Below are 10,101 nucleotides of genomic sequence, written 5' to 3' on the forward strand. Positions count from 1 at the left end.
TGAATATGACCTGAAAGACACTCAAGAGATTCGTTGATGGTTTCAAAATATTTTGTCAAGGATGAGGAGGTTGCATAAAGCCCTGCTTCTAGTAAAAGAAAGTTAACCTGGTATATAAAATGAACACTGAGACAACATAAAATTACAAGAACCCAGAACGCTTTACTATTTTAAAAGCAGTTTAGTATATTCCATTGCGTGAATTCACCATATTCTACTTCAGCAACTCATCACTGATGGGTGTTGCACTGTTTCCAATCTTTATTTATTGTAACCAATGCTGTAATAACTTACCAGGTATAGAGGTTATTTTGCTGAATTGGAATTTCTGGGTCAAAAGGTCTAGGCATTATAATGATTTCCATGTGATCTTTGAAAACTATTAAGTCTACTCCTTTAAAAAAGTCTTTTGATTTCTCTATTGGGATTGTGGTAAAGTTTTAAGTGGCTATAAGAAGGACTGAAGGACTGAATGGTGGCACGGCAATGAAACAGGATGCTCTACAAGGCTGACCTACAGGGTGGTTCTAGGTTGGTGTCCAGAGACCTTGCTGAGCACATCAGGCATGTATGTGTGATCTGAAGTTGGTTGACCACAGTGTCAGGACACTTTGGGATGTGCTACCTCTCTCTATCTCTCTCATTCTCTCTTTATCTCTCACTCAAGGAATAAATAAATACACTTTAAATGAAAAAAGGAATGAAAATATTTATGGCACTGAGCTTAAATATTGAAAAATGCAATAAATCTTGTGAAACAGGACATGCCTGACTGGTAGGCAATAGCCATCACTGATTTTCTACTTTCCTAGTTCTCAATGGCTTTTAATTTAATTTTCAAGTCAATCACTGGATGTGGTCTCTTACTGGCAACATTAGCAGTAGATTTTGCATACTTAGGGACCATGATGAGCAAAACAACATAACATTAAATCAAGCACGAGAGAAGAAGCCATCAAGGGACACAGGAAACAAGATGTATGAGTCTGCTGCTGACATAACATGGAATACTGTTTTACAGACAACTTCTTAAAATAAGTAACAGGAGTACATTCTAGAGTAACCAAAAAGAGTATAACATAGTCACCATATAAACCAGTGACAGTTATTTATTATCATGATCAAGTATTATGTGCTGTATGTGTTTATATACACTGTATTTAAATACAGCTGGCAGCTCAGTAGGTTTGTTCCGACCAGCATTGCCAACATCACGTGAGTAATGCATTGCATTATGTCTTTATGATGGCTATGATGTCACTAGGTGACAGTAATTTTTCAGCTCCGTTATAATGCAATAAGACTAACATCATACAAGCTGTCTGTTGTTGACCAGACCTTGTTATTTGGCACAAAACTGTATGTGCTTTTAGTTGCCATGCTTGGTCTCTGCCTGATCCTTCATTTCTGCCTCATATCACTCAGTGACGGAAGACTCCCTTTCCAACTCATTGCATTCCCCTTGCCTAGGATCTGTAAGTAAAACCCTGAACCTTGACCAGCCCTACAGCTCGGTGATTTGGTACTGTCTAGAGGAAATTGGATCCCACATAGCCAACCAGATTTTAAGTCCCAGCCCCTCAGTTTGAAAAACACGCCAGGTGGACACTCATGCCCAGGATCTAGATGGGGCAGAGGACTGGGAGGAAAGGAAAAAGGATAGAGTTCTGGCCAGGACCCACTGAGAGATGGTGGTTCTTTTTTATGCATACACCTTCTGACATTAAAAAAAATATATTGTGAGTTTGTTTCCCATTGTGTTGGTATATTGAATTTTGTATCTTCCATCTGGAAAACTGTGGGCTGTCTCAGGCAGGGCTTTCCTTATTCCCAGAGTATAACACCAGGCTGGGCTCTGGGAGCCAGAGTGATGATCAGACAGACATAAACTGGACATAAGTCAGACAAAGGCATCTATCAATACAAACAAGGTTTCCACAGGAAGGACTCCATGATCATATCTTGGACAACTAGGCATTAGAGCATCCACCAGGTAAAAGAAATATCCCAGGAAAGGTACATTTTAACACCAATACCCAGGTCTCTTTCATTTCCCATTAGAGCAGTGTTGCTAGCTGTACTGTACTGGAACCTAATTTATCTGGGAACTGTCAAGACAGGACATTAACTAATTACTTACATATTGATTTGCAAAGATCTCCAAATTATACAGTAAAATGAAAAAGCAAAGTAAGAAAACAACATCTAATATGCCACCCTTTATTAAAATGTATAGTAATATTTGTTTGTATTTGCATAAAGAAGTTAAGGAAACTAACTCAAATGATTAACTCTGTCCAGGCACGGTGGAAACTGGACATATTGAGGGCAGAGGGGAAAGCAAGACTTTGACTTTGAGCCCTGTGTATAAGTAGCCTATTCTAATAATTACATAAGTCTATCTTTAAAATACCAATGGGTTCAAACACTCACTGGTGTAACATTTTGTATCTATCAGTTTGACAAAAATTAAAAAGCCTGGAGATATCAAGTATGGTGAGGGTAAAGGGCATTGGGAACTTTATCAGTCCCTTATCTGATGCATAGTTTACAAAAATATTTTCCCATTCTGAGGTCTGTCAATTCACACTAATTACTGTGTCTTTTGCCATGCAAAAACTTCTTAATCTGATGGAATCCCACTTGTCTATTTTGGGGATTATTGACTGTGCTTTGGGGGTCTTATTTAAGAAGTCTTTGCCTACTCCAGTGTCTCTCAGAGTTTCCCCAGTGTTTTCCAGCAATAGTTTTAAGTTTACATTTGAAGTCTTAGGTTTAGCTCTTTGATCCACTTTGAATTTTTTTTGTCAGTGGTGAGAAGTAGAGGCTCAGATTCATCTTTCTGCAGGTGGATATCCAGTTTTTTCCAGCACCATTTGCTGAAGAGGTTTTCCTTTTCCCACTGGGTGGACTGGTACCCTTTGTCAAAAATCAGTTGGCTGTATGTCTGGGAGTTTATTTCTGGGGTCTCTATTCTGTTCCACTGGTTCACCTGTCTGTTCCTGTGCCAGTACAGGATTATTATGATTATAACAGCTTTGTAATGTATTTTTGTGTCAGGGAGCGAGATGCTACCCACTCCATTCCTCTTGTGCAGGGTTGCTTTGGCAATACAAGGTATTCTATTATCGCAGACAAATCGTATGATTGTCTTTTCTAGATCTGTGAAGAATGTCTCTGGCACTTTGATTAGGATTGCATTAAATATGTAGAATAATTTGAGTAGGATTGCCATTTTGATTATACTAATTCTTCCAATCCAGGAACATGGGATGTCCTTCCATTTTTTGTGTCATTTTTCAATTTTTTTTTTTTTTTTTAGCTTCTCATTGCTTTCCTTGTGGAGGTCTTTTAACTTCTTGATTAGATTTATTCCTAGGTATTTTACACTTTTTGTGGCTATGGTAAATGGAATTATTTTTTTCAGTTCTATCTCATTCTGCCTGATGTTTGTATATAGAAATGCTATAGGTTTCTACATGCTGATTTTGTATCTTGCAACTTTACTGAATTCATGTATTACTTCCAGGAATTTTTTCATGGATACCAGTGGGTCTTCTATGTATACAATCGCATCATCTGCAAATAGAGATAATTTCACTTCTCTTTTTCCCATTTGAATGCCTTTTATTCTATTCTCTTTTCTGATTGCATTGGTGAGGACTTCCAGTACTATTTTGAAAAGGAGTGGAGATGATTAACCCAATTAAAAGATGAAAGAATGAGTTGAAAAAAAAAAACTTTCTAAGGAAGACATACAAATAACCAAAAGGCATATGAAAAAATATTCAACATCCCTCATTGTAAGAGAGATGCAGATCAAAAACACAATGAGATAGCCTAAACCCAGTCAGAATGACTAACATAATATATATATATATGTATACATATATATATATATATATATGTATACATATATATATATATAAAACCACTGAATGATGAATACTGGTTATTGTTTGCAGCAAGGAAGGACAGTCATCACATTAATGATTTAATGTTCTTATAATTTTTAATAATATAACCATTCAACCTAAGATCACTCCTATTTCTTGAATGCAAATAAACATTATATAACAATTTTGGCTAAGTCTAAGCCGTAAAGTTATAGTTGCTTGGAATTAAAATATTATGTGATTTACTCAAGGGATTAAACAGATCTGCTATGATTTAGTGAAAAACCGCTCAAAAAAAAAAAAAAAAAAAGATCTACAAATAGAACTACCAATGAACCAGTAATCGCACTCTTGGGTATCTACCCAAAGCACAGAAGAATTCTTAGTTAGGAAAGTGTTTGGACATCAATGTTTATTGTGGCATTATTCATAATTGCTAAGACATGGAACCAACCCAAATGCCCATGAACTGATGGATGAATTGAAAAAGTGTGGCACATATACTCTATGGAATACTACTCAGCTTTAAAAACAACAAGACCCTGGCTTTTGACAGAAAGTGGATGAATATGGAAGTTTTACTGCTGAGTGAAGCAAGTCAGGCTATGAAGGAGAGACATTGTATGTTTCCACTTAATATACACAAAGTGTCTGCACTCTGTGGCCAAAACTGAATGACTAGAGGATATAGAAACATAGAAAATGGTTATAAATACCAGATACAGTGTGAGAAGAGGGTGGGTGAAGAAGGAAAGTCTGAGGAAGGACATTAAGGAGAAAAATACAGAGGCAAGACATTTAAGGGACAAAACGATGGGTTATTATCTGTTGAAGATAACATGTATAGTATTTTCAACTGGACTGGTGAGAAATGTATACATGTTGGAATATTCACTTTGCAAGCTAAGCGACATATGTGATTGACTGTATAAAAAATATTGAAATTAAAAATATAAAATGATAAAAATATAGCAGAAAAAGAGGGGCTGTTTTGTGAGAGTGAGTTGTGGTTACTAATACTGCTCTATTCATCCAAGATTAGAACAAAGTATTTATTGCACGTTCAGTATTTAAAAATATCTATTCAGAAATGCAGTCTTTTGAATGTAGGACATATTTCCTGATCTTCTTAAATGTAAAACTATAGTTCTTTAAAAGGATGAATAAAATGGATACCTCTGACATGTTAAATCAGAAAACATAATTTTTAATGAGAAAACTGTTATGACTGATAGGGAGGAGAAAATAAAATATTAAGGACATCAACAACTATATGCACTTAAACCTCAGAAACTCAGTGATATGAAAAAATTCTAGCAAAATAGACACTTTAAAAAGTTCACTTGAGAAAAGGTAGAAAACCTGAATAGACAAGTTACTATGAAAATCTCTGAAAAATTTATCAAAGAATTACTTTGTAAAAGCCCTCAGTCAATCTTGAGAGTTAGTTCTTTCAGACTTTCAAGGGACTAAAATCCCTATGCTACTGAAATTGTTGTAGGCATAGAAAAATATGAGTGCATGCTTTATTTTATAAATTCAACATAACCCTGATTCTAAAATGTGCAAAGGGGGAATGAAAATATGTAGTAAAATTAGCAAGAGAAGAAAAATCCTAAATAATATATCAATAGATCATATCCAGCTGCAAAATTAAAAGAATTATTCACAATCACTGAGTAGGACTTACCTAAGAAATGCAAAAGCCACATATTATGAAAAGATCTATTAATGCAACATTTCATATGAAGGTATTTTAGGGGAAACAGAAATAATTTTAATATAGTATGAAAAGGTAGTCAATGACATGCAACTATCTTTTACAAATGCCAAAATCTGAGACTTTTTGGAAAATTAAAAATGAAAGTATTTTTAAACACAATAAATATGCATATACATAATATACAGAGACTTTATATAAAGTTTATTTCTTTCAAGAGAGAGACAGTTTCCATACTGAATCTACCCTCAGTCCCGCTGTCCCAGACTACAGGCAAGTATGTGCACTTGGCTTGCTCAAGAAGGTTCCAGGGTCTTTCCCATATATGTCCAGATGTGCTACTGCTACACCAAGTTTATCTCTTAACTCAGCTACCAAAAGTATCCTTAACAGTAAAAAAATAGAAGAATTGCTTTTAAAAATGTAAGAAAAGCAAGCAAATGATTATTTTCATCATTATTATTTAGCATTGAAGATAAATATTTTTCAGATCATTGTATTTCATATATGTGAATAACAAACCATAAGAAAAGACAACCAGAACTCAAAATTTTGGAACAAAACCTTTTTGAAAAATAAGTCAATTTAGGTCAGCCAGGTGGCATGGTGGTTAAGGTGGCTGGATCCCACATGATCTACTGCCCCATTTGAGACCTGTATTGAGCAGCTTTCTCAAAATCCCAAGAGGAAAATGAAAGAGAAGGGATTGCTGCATGGCCATACCCCTTGAAGGGTGAGTGATTTCTCTCTCTGTCTCTCTCTCAGGCAAGCATATGCACCCAACAGCAAAACTAAAAGAAAAAAAAGCAAGTCAGATCTGTAAAATATATCCCCAAATCTGCTGAAAATTAACAATGAATATTTTAATATATAGGCAAAAACATTCATGTATGAGAAAAATCGAACTTGAATTCTTCTAATATTAGCATGAAATATGAAGAAATAGTTATTGAACATGTAGCTAAATGTTCTATACAATAATATTGTACAATTTTATTCTTATACAAATCCGAAGAATCAATGTTACATATACCTTTCAAGTTAAATTTTGTGAAGTAACTTTATAGAAAATAAGTATTTTTATAATCTGTATATTTCATGTATATAAATAATAATCCATAACAAAACAACAAAAAAAGACATTTTACAATTGCAACCAAAACATAAAATTCTGAGGAAAAATATTTTTGAAAAGTAAGTAGAATCTATAAGAATACATTCCAAATTGCTGATAAATAACAGTGTTTTTTATATATAGGCAAAAAAAATATTCACGTATGAGAGAAACCATACATTAATTCTTGTAAAATTAATTTATGGGTTTAGTAAAATCCCAATTAAATTCCTTATGGAATTTGCTTGGAGCTTAATTATTGGATTCATAAGTTCACCTGAGGGAAAAAGCAAGAATAATACAAACAAAACAAATTAATGAGAAAACAGCTGAGACTTTTTTAAAAAGCATAATTAGGAGATAATTTTCCCACACAAAAAATTAATGAATCAAAGCCTACAACTATAAAAATTTTATGGTAAACACAAAAGAAGAGAGATTATTAGAGGAAAACAGTTGCAAAATATAATCGGTCATAACCAACTATATGGAAAATCTCACAAAACAATGAGGAAGTGATAGATTTATTCAATAGATATTAGGGGAGACATTCAGGTGAGTTGAGAATGAAAGTATAATCTCAAATGAAACATGAAAACCAAATTCTGGACTAATAAAACAGTTAAAAGTAAAAACAAGTTAACAAATATATACAAACCCAGAAATCCAGGGGCAACCCTATTGGTGAGTGAGTCTCCCACTGTCTTCAGACAGCCAAGCCCCATTTCCCTTCCTTTCTCACCTCCCTCCATCATACAGTCCCATGGGACCCAGGGCTAAAGCAATGCTGCCCATTGCTCTGTCTCTGGGGCACGACGCCAACCTAGACATCTCCCCCACCCCCAACCACTACAGAAGTCTCCATGCATATTCTGGTCTTGTTTTCCCCTAATCCACTCCTTATAACTCAGGAATCTCTTCGCATTATTCCCGACTACTTCCCTTCCTATCCAGTTGTACTCAGGATAAACGCCGAAGTCCAAAAACTAGTGTGATCTATTATTTCACTGCCTTTCCAATCCTAGTTTGACCAACTCTTCTTACCCATTCTGCTGTTCTAGTTATGCTGCTTTCTGTTTTTGAACACCAAGAAGCTTGGGGTGGGGGTGGAGGAGGAGGAACACAAGCACACAGTAAATAAACTAGTGAAGAGATTGATAGATTTGATTCTTTAAAACTTTAAACTCTCCCTACATGGAAATCACTACTGGAAAAAAAAATTATCACAATTGAGTAAAAAGGTGAAAGATGATGAACTGCAAGGGAAGGATTTTGCAGTGAACAACTAGAGAAGGATTCAGATACACTGCTATTTAACAAGGCTCTTTAAATTAGTGCAAAGAACAAAGATTCCAAATGGAGCCTTGGTAGAAATATACACAGGCGATTCATCAAGTACATACTTAAGACAGATAAACATGAAAGATTTTCTTCCCTAGTCAAAGAAATGAAAGTCTGAGCTATGAGAAATCATTTTTCACATACTGTTTTGGTAAATATGTATTTTTTCCTTTTATTGAGTTATAACTTAAATAAGTCAAGTATGAAAATATTCAGCTTTTAACATTTTTATAAAAATACATTTTGTGCTTTTAACTTACTTTTATTTCTTTCTTTCATGAGTGAAACAGAGAAAAAGGAGAGAGAGAGATAGAGCCCCTCTGACGGAGTTCTAGAGCCATAGTCTGAACCAGCCTTGAATCATGAGTACATATGTGCCCAGGATACTCAGGGGGGTCTCCAGACTTGAACCAGGAACCTTCTTAGGGATTGTCTAATAGAGCATTTTACTGTTGTGCCACCTTTGGCTACTTTACCTACCTGACATTTATGTAACCACCCAGATCAAGCAACAGAACTTTTATTGAAGATATAGAACGTTTGGGGCCAACAGATCGTGTGGTGGTTAAGGAGTTGGACTCCCACATGGCCTATCATGGTTTGGGTCCTAGACCTGGTAGCTTAAAAATCATGCTGGGTGTGTGAGCATTCATGACCAAGATCCCAGGAGAATGGAGGAGAAGGGATTGCTGTGTGGCCATCCCTCCTGAGGGGCGATTTCTTGATTTCCCTCTCACTGTCTCTCTTTCTTCTCCAGTAAGTGCACACATGCTATGCAGGGGGAAAAAGATATAGAAAATTTATAATACCCCTGGGGCTTCTCTCATGCCTCTTCCATGTGAGACTTCAAAACCTTCATGGAAAAATAGAATTAAATATGAATTTATTTTGTTACAAAATAATTTTGATATTCATGAAGAGTGTTTTCATGATATGCATTTTGCATTGACTTTTTTGAAGACCCCTCATACACTTATAAGAAGCAACTATTCTGACTTCCATTGCTATAGATTTATTTTGCCTCTTATTGGACTTGATAAAAAATGAGTTTTGCAGAATGTAACTTTTCTGTACCTGTCTCCTTTTTTGCTTAACAAAATACCACGTGATAGTAATCATCTATAGGAGTTTGTTGTTTTCTTTTAAAAATTGTCATGTGGTGTCCCTTAAACTCCTACTCACCCTTTCTCCATCCTGATGACCTTTCTTCCTCTTCTCACACCATTTCAGATCGCTTACAGCTGGAAGACGCTTCTGGCCTGAGCAAGCCCATAAACTAGATTCTGAACTTCTTGCTTCAGCAATTGCCTAATTAGAGGCACAATTTGTGGTCTACTGAAGTTCCCAGCAGCCTAATGTGCCTCACGGAGCTGCACTCCTGCCAGTAATTACCTCCAGCTTTCTGTTAGCAGAGGGACAAGAACATCTGTATCAAGAGTGATGAGAAAGCGCTTGCCCAGGGTCCTCTGGATCTGAAACATAAAGCAGAGAACCAGTAGGGACGCTCATTAAGCGAGCCGTCCTTCACTTCCTCTCTGACAGCAGCATGTGCAGTTCCTCAGCTCCTCTGGTTGCCTGTTTCTCTTGCCCAAGGGAGATGACTTGGTTTCTGCTTCTGGAGCTGGGTCTCTGTCCAGTATTCATTATTTAACTTTTTGAGAGTTTTTTGCTATCGGGTGTGTGCGCTCGCCAGAAAAGAGAGAGACAGACAGAAAGCAAGAAATCCTCCCCCAGAAGGGATGGCCACATCACAATCCCTTCTCCTCCCTTCTCCTGGGATCTTGGGCACATATGCACATGCACCCAGTGTGAGTTTAAGCCACTGGATCTGGGACTCAAACTGCAGTCGACTACATGGGAGTCCAGCAACAATAGCCATTACACCAACTGCTGGTATTCATTATTTAAATGGGAGAACCAGGAGAAATGTGGCATGGGACAATGCTTCTTAAACAGAAGGACACTGAGACATGTTGTAAAGTTAGTTGGTTAAAGGACCCATGTCCAAATAAGTCCCTTTTGCGGGACCA

The sequence above is a fragment of the Tupaia chinensis genome, unplaced genomic scaffold (assembly GCF_000334495.1).
Source record: "Tupaia chinensis unplaced genomic scaffold, TupChi_1.0 Scaffold148234_1, whole genome shotgun sequence".
NCBI lineage: Eukaryota > Metazoa > Chordata > Mammalia > Scandentia > Tupaiidae > Tupaia > Tupaia belangeri.